Raw genomic sequence first — 6,933 nt, forward strand, 5'->3', positions numbered from 1 at the left:
GGGCTTGTATGCTTTTAATGACTTGAGACTATCAAACATGACATGCAGTGGTTAGTTCGTTGCACAAGAACAAATACAACCCACGTTAGCACACACACATCTTATATAGCATCACATCCAATGGCTATAAAAGATGAATGAGACCAAATTATATCTCATCTAGATGAGTTCTAGCAAAACTGTATTAATAATACTTAGTACTCCTGCGCCATGTATCATATATTAGTATCATGTAGTGCTTTATTTATTTATGAGGTATCCAGATGGCACTGCACCACCAAGAAAAGGGGGTAACATCAAAATTATGGACTACTTTTTTGAGTATGTTGGTAAGGTCCGGTCATAGTCACTTGTTGAAATCTCTAAAAAGACAAATACTCCCTTCGTCCGGAAATACTTGTCATCAAAATGGATAAAAGGAAATGTATCTAGACGTATTTTAGTTTTAGATACATCTCTTTTTATCCATTTTGATGACAAGTATTTTCGGACGGAGGGAGTAGAAAACAGAGTTGGTGATGATGGTGTGCGTGCCATCCTACAATATAGGCCGTCGGACTTATATCTAACGGGATTTATATCTAACGGATAGGAAAGAAACTATGGCAATTTTGCAAAAATATACCCACACGTCTCTCCACGTTCGCAAATAAGGCCTTCCCTCATTCAACCTTTTCTCTCACAAGATAAACTACTCATACAAATGCATCTTGATATTCCGTGCAACGCACGGGCAGCTAGCTTATTTCTTTTAAAATAGTTGCTGCGATAATTGGGTTGAAGTGATATATTTTATGTCTGCCCCGAATGATTTCAGATTCACTAGTAGTAACAAAGAAATGGTTGCCTTGTTAATTAACAGAAAACAGGGTGAAAACTATCACATGAGGTCGGTAAAAACAAGGCACACTGGGTTCAGCGTCATCGTCACTACAGCTATGCGCGCGCGAGAAGTCTACATATCAAGGGGGCTACCGAGCGAGGCACCGAGACACAATGTTTGAGAGAGAAACCAATTGACAGATTATGATCAGATCGAGTTGTCACCCTTCTGTTGTCATTGTTGGGGGAGAGAAAGACGTATCGAGAGTGTGCGCGGTAGGCACAGAGGCACAACTAGCGAGTGTGTGTGTGTGTGTTTGAAAGAGGAGTAGATAGATTATTATCAAGATCGATGTGCCACCCTACTAGCTCCTTCAGTGCCGGTAGTGTGTGTGTGTATGTTTGAGAGAGAAGCCAGTCGATAGATTAGTATCAAGATCGAGGTGTCACCCTACTCCTTCGGTGTTGGGAAGTGTGGGTGTGTGGGGGGGGGCAGTGACACTCACATATCTCTACTCTTATAAAAACAGAGTTGGTGATGATGGTGTTCCTGCCATCCTGCAATATAGGCCATCCAATTTATATCCGACGGACAGGAAGGAAACTATGGCAATTTTGCAAAAAGATACCGACACCCCTCTCCGCATTTGCAAATAAGGCATTCCCTCGTTCATCCTTTTCTCCCACAAGATAAACTTCTCATACAAATGCATCTTGATGTTCCATGCAACGCATGGGCATCTTGCTAGTATGGAGAAGAAGTTTGTGTGACACATATCTAGCTATATTAAGGGATAGGTAGATAGCATATGTGTGAGAGACATTAGTGACCGTGGGTGGGCGGAATTAAAGGGGTGGGCGTGTTAGACATAGAGAGCGTGTGTGTTTCTATGTGAGAGACTTGTAGGACGGGGTAGAAAGACGAATTTAACCCTGACGGAGGGAGAGAAATACACGAAGTGCGCGTGTGTGATTCCGATGCCCACAGGAAAATGAGATATGTATGCGTGTGAGAGAGATTGCACAATTCATTCACGTATCACTATCTAGCGATCGTGGACGTGCATCGCTTGAACATAAGTCAATATCTACTTCGTATCGTGGCCAAAGGTACAATATCGGTTCAACGCTATAAAGATTGGACACTCACATATCACATTTTTTTCTATTTAAATAAGCCTTTTTAGGTGTGCATGCCAAAGTTACAGTGATGTTTCTTCAAACAACCAATGTAGCTATCATGAACATGCACCATTGTTACTCTTGCATTCAAATTCATTAGTCTTGGATGATTTAAGTTTCTATTTTGAAGTAATATATGTAATATTCATATATGAATTCAACGGGTAGGCAATTTATGAAATGGAGGCTATGTAATCATATGAGGTAACACTTTTAAGTAGCTGACTACAATATCCATTTCTTTTTGTGCGCCTCTACACTAACACGTCAATGCATTATGTTTAAAGTAAATAACCAATGGCACTAAATTATCTATTTACACGAGAAATACATAGGCTGAGCGTTTGATCCCTTTTTTGTGAACGCGCCACTACACCCGTACGATTGGCCGCGCCCGTGTGAACGTCCAAGTTATCGGCGCATCATCCCGAGTTATTGTATTTTTCTGGGGTGGACTTCACACCAGTTATTAACTGCTGACGCGTGCCCCGTGTACACAGTCTAGCATGACCTTCCCGCTAGCACGGTCCAAAATTAGTTGAAACTGGATATGAACGATCCCGCGGGCGGCAAAATCTCCCGCCTCCTTCTAAAATTTCTAACACCTTAGTCTTTAGCATGCAAAATCCCCCTTTTGTCCTTGGTGCACGGAGACCAACAGTTACAATACCGCCCTCATCTACATGATAGGTCGGGGCTGCTTTGGTAACTTCCGGTTCCCCCACTACACGGCACCCCCATTTCCTCTCCCCCTCCCGCAAAAATGACTAACTCCACAGCACCAGAGCATCTTACATCACGCCATCCGTACTTCATCGCCCTTTCTCCCCTCCCCTCTCGAAACCCTAGACTGCTCATCCACCGGCGTACCATAGCCCATTCACTGCCAGTGGTGTCCACCTCGCCGGATCTGCTTCTGCGGCCGCATCTACCCCTCCCACCTCCCCTAGAAACAAGTAGACTGCTCATCCACCACTGTACCACAGGCCATTCAGTGCCGGCCTTGTCCACGGCGCCGGATCTGCTTCGCCGGTACTCTCGTCAACCGCCACGCATCTGCAGCGGCTCATTCATACTCCCCACCGGAGACGCTTTGTCCACACCCCCCAAAGCCGCCCCACTGACGCCCCCGTCGATGACCTCTGATCCTCTTCGCCGACACCTTCCTCAACCCTACCGGAGCCGCTTCGCCGACACCTTCCTCAACCCTACCGGAGTAGCTTCGCCTATATCATTCTCAACCCTACCAGGGCCGCTTTGCCAACTCACAAGTCCACGGCCTCAGATCCGCTTCCTCGCACCCTCATCCAACCTACCGGAGCAGCTTCTCACGCCCCATCCACGGCCGCAGATCCGCATCGTCGACACCACCCTTAACCCAACCACTGGAGCAGCTTCTGACGCCCTGTCCATGGCCGCAGATCTGCATCATCGACACCAACCTTAACCCAACCACCGGAGCAGCTTCACCTACGCCCTCGTCCATGGCCATAGATCCGCTTCGCCCACACCGTAGTCCACCCTACCAGAGCCGCTCCACAAACACCCTACTCGACGGTTCTAGATCTCCTTACCGGACCCCGACAGCCAGCGCAGCGTCATCACCCTCGATGTTTCTAACCTGATTCCCACAGTCTGGAGAGATGCCAAGCACCCGCCACGGCCTAGGTACTTGTCACCTTTAAACTCGTCCAGCATCACCTGCCCGATGTACTTCAAATATACTAACCGGTCGCTATTACCTGTTATGCAGCTGGCAAAAACTACAAGGATGATGTTTCTTCTGGATCTAACAGCTTGGCGAACCAAGATCCTGGACTGAGGCATTGCTATGATCTTGTAAGCGCGTCTCTCTCTCTCTCTTGTATTGTTCTGTGCCTGCCAGCGTGCTTTGCTAGGATTTTCGACCAGTAATCCCTTTGTGCAGACAATGATTTCTACTACTGGCTGCTAAATTAGATATGTAGATGTCATACATGATACTACCTCATACCTCCGTTCCTAAATATAAGTCTTTCTAGAGATTGCACTATAGGCTACATACGGAGCAAAATGAGTGAATCTACACTCGAAAATGCATCTATATACATCTGTATGTGGTCCATACTGGAATTTCTACAAAGACATATATTTAGGAACAAGGGCGGTACATTACACAAAATCGTAGGTGGCATGTAGGAATTCCAGTGCACTACATTAGGCTCCCTTAGAGTGCCTGCTAGTCCAGCATACAGAGTCATGGCTAGTTTATGGTACGCACACAATCGTTAATTGGTGGTTTAAATATGCGCAAGGGATATGCAATGTAGTATCATGTAGAGATGTCTGAAATTAGCCGTGTCAACTTGCAGATAGGGTTACACAATGAAAAAGTACAAGATGTATGTGGCAATTTCATGGAACATCGGAAAAAAGGAGAGGTAGCGGTGAGCCTATACAGTGTGCCATGGTACGTCACTCCTCCATTGCAATCATCGTGACATGTTATTTGTATGCCAGTTCTATTATCCAAGTTTCTTAGGGACAGTTATTACGAGTTATCCTAAGAAAATAAGCACATGTGAATATAAGCTCCATGTAATAAGCCAACCAGTTCTTTTCATTGCGTTTTCAGCTTATCTTTGGTATGATCAGTGGAAAGTCTAGATTGCATTATTTTTTTTCATTTTGCTGCCCATATGGAAATTAATTTGACTTGCAAACATCACAAATTGAACCTAGTGCAGTAATTAGTATGATAGGAAAACATACCATCACTATTTGCTCAAAATGCAAATACAAAGATACCATCTTCTTGGCACAATCTACTTTGGTCAATGTTTTCCATAGAGATCCCATTGCCTAATTTAAACGAAGAATGCATGACCCACATTTAAATGAAGAACAATTATTTATTGAAATTCGATGATCCAAGTGGCTGGTTATTATCGTATAGCAGCACCACCTGAAAGCATCATATAGCAACAGCAGCTCATAGCAACTCATCATACAGCAGTAGCAGTTTGCAATTCATCATATACCAGCAGCAGCTCATAGCAATTCATCATATAGCAGCAGTAGGAGCAGCTCATAGCAATTCATCGTATAGCAGCAGTAGGAGCAGCTCATAGCAATTCATCATATAGCAGCAGCAGGAGCAGCTCATAGCAATTCATCATATAGCAGCAGCAGGAGCAGCTTGTAGCAACTCATCATATAGTAGTAGCAGGAGCAGCTTGTAGCAACTCATCATATAGCAGCAGCAGCTCATAGCAATTCATCATATAGCAGCAGCAACTCATAGCAACTCATCATACAGTAGCAGCAGCTCATAGCAATTCATCATATAGCAGCAGCAGGAGCAGCTCATAGCAATGCATCATATAGCAGTAGCAGAAGCAACTCATAGCAATTCATCGTATAGTGGAAAGGGGAGAGGAGATGCAAGCGGGCAGGGCAATGAATGCTTGCGTGTTTGTTTTTACTTGAGGGTCAGGTGTGACACGGGCGTCAGCAGTTGCATTTTGAGTGTAATATAGGCAGACAACAGAGTCATTTCACTATCCCCCTTCCCTTCAATTTTTAGTGAGGTTCTACCCGAAACACCCCCCTCCAAAGCGAAATTAGTTAAGCCCAAGCTCATAACTCAAAAATGACTTCTTTACATCTTTTATGGCTTATTTTGACAATATGCCCTGAAAAGGCAAAATCAACTGGCCCTTAACCTGCAATTCAATTGTGCGTGCAATGATGAATCACTCTTGCCTGCTATCTGTACATTTAGGCATCATCATACATGGCATAACCTAATACATGTGCATTCCATTGTAGAATCTGGAATATGCAATGTTTATGTTAGTTCATACGTTGCACATGATGTTTAAATGCCCCTTAAATCTGGTCAGTCAAGTGATGGTCTTTAAGCCTCCTTCTTTGCTTCTTTTCTTGATATGTAAGATTTGCTCACACATCTGTTCAATTGCTTGTTTGCATCAGCCAGCCATACTAGGACGGTTTGCTTTGATTACTTGCTGTTCTTGACATAACACTCTAACAGAGCTTGTCAACGATTTAAACACTAAGGGCTGCTGTAGTGGGGCCTTGTCTAACTCATAGGTGACATAAAGGTTTGGTTGTACACTACAGTAGGCTCTCCAAGAGTACCTGGAGATCCAGTTCGAAGGTATGCCTAGTTTTTACATAGTGCAGACATAGTAAATTCTCATTTCATTGTGTGCAAGTGCAAGAGATGCGGCATGTTTCATTATGTGGTGTTGTTTTGTTATAATCTCATTCTTTTGTGTTCACAGACTGGAAAGTATGCATATTTATCTTCCAAGGAGACGAGTAACTAGTTTGTGTCACCTTGTAGAGGGGGTGCAATGAAGATAAGATTGAGGATTTCCAAGTACAAGATGTTAGGAAGGAGCCTTGCAAGAGAAGTAGGAGCTGCGCTGAGCCTCTTCAACCTGCTAAGGTAAGTCACTGTATGCAACTCAACAATTCAATTCCTTGTTTGTTTCAGGCATAGTTAATTTTCTCTTTTCAATTGCTTTATTTGTCCTCAGTTAATGAGATGCCCAAATAATCATGCCTGATGTTCGGTACTTGTATCACTATTAGTTGACATAATTAAAGGCCTTACCATTTAATTACTCTGCCGAAGTCTGCCTGAAGCTTTGAAGTCTATTAACCAACTATTATTGCACGAGGCTCACAATCTAGTTTATACTACGCTAATGATTGCATAGTTTTGCCTGCTGTAGTATGTTTGTATGAAACCCTCTGCTGTTCATTATGCTCCCTAAGACTTTAATTGAGGCACAGAATGGCCAACCGCTTGCTTACTTATACGCAATGTGTTGTCTAAATTTGTAACTTGTCTGTGTTTTCGATTGGGCCCCAACATCATGCTCCTCTGGTGAGCTAAGAGGGATTTCTGTATGCAGG

The sequence above is a fragment of the Triticum urartu genome, chromosome 5A, assembly GCF_056163025.1.
Source record: "Triticum urartu cultivar PI428250 chromosome 5A, HENAU_Tu73, whole genome shotgun sequence".
NCBI classification, from domain to species: domain Eukaryota; kingdom Viridiplantae; phylum Streptophyta; class Magnoliopsida; order Poales; family Poaceae; genus Triticum; species Triticum urartu.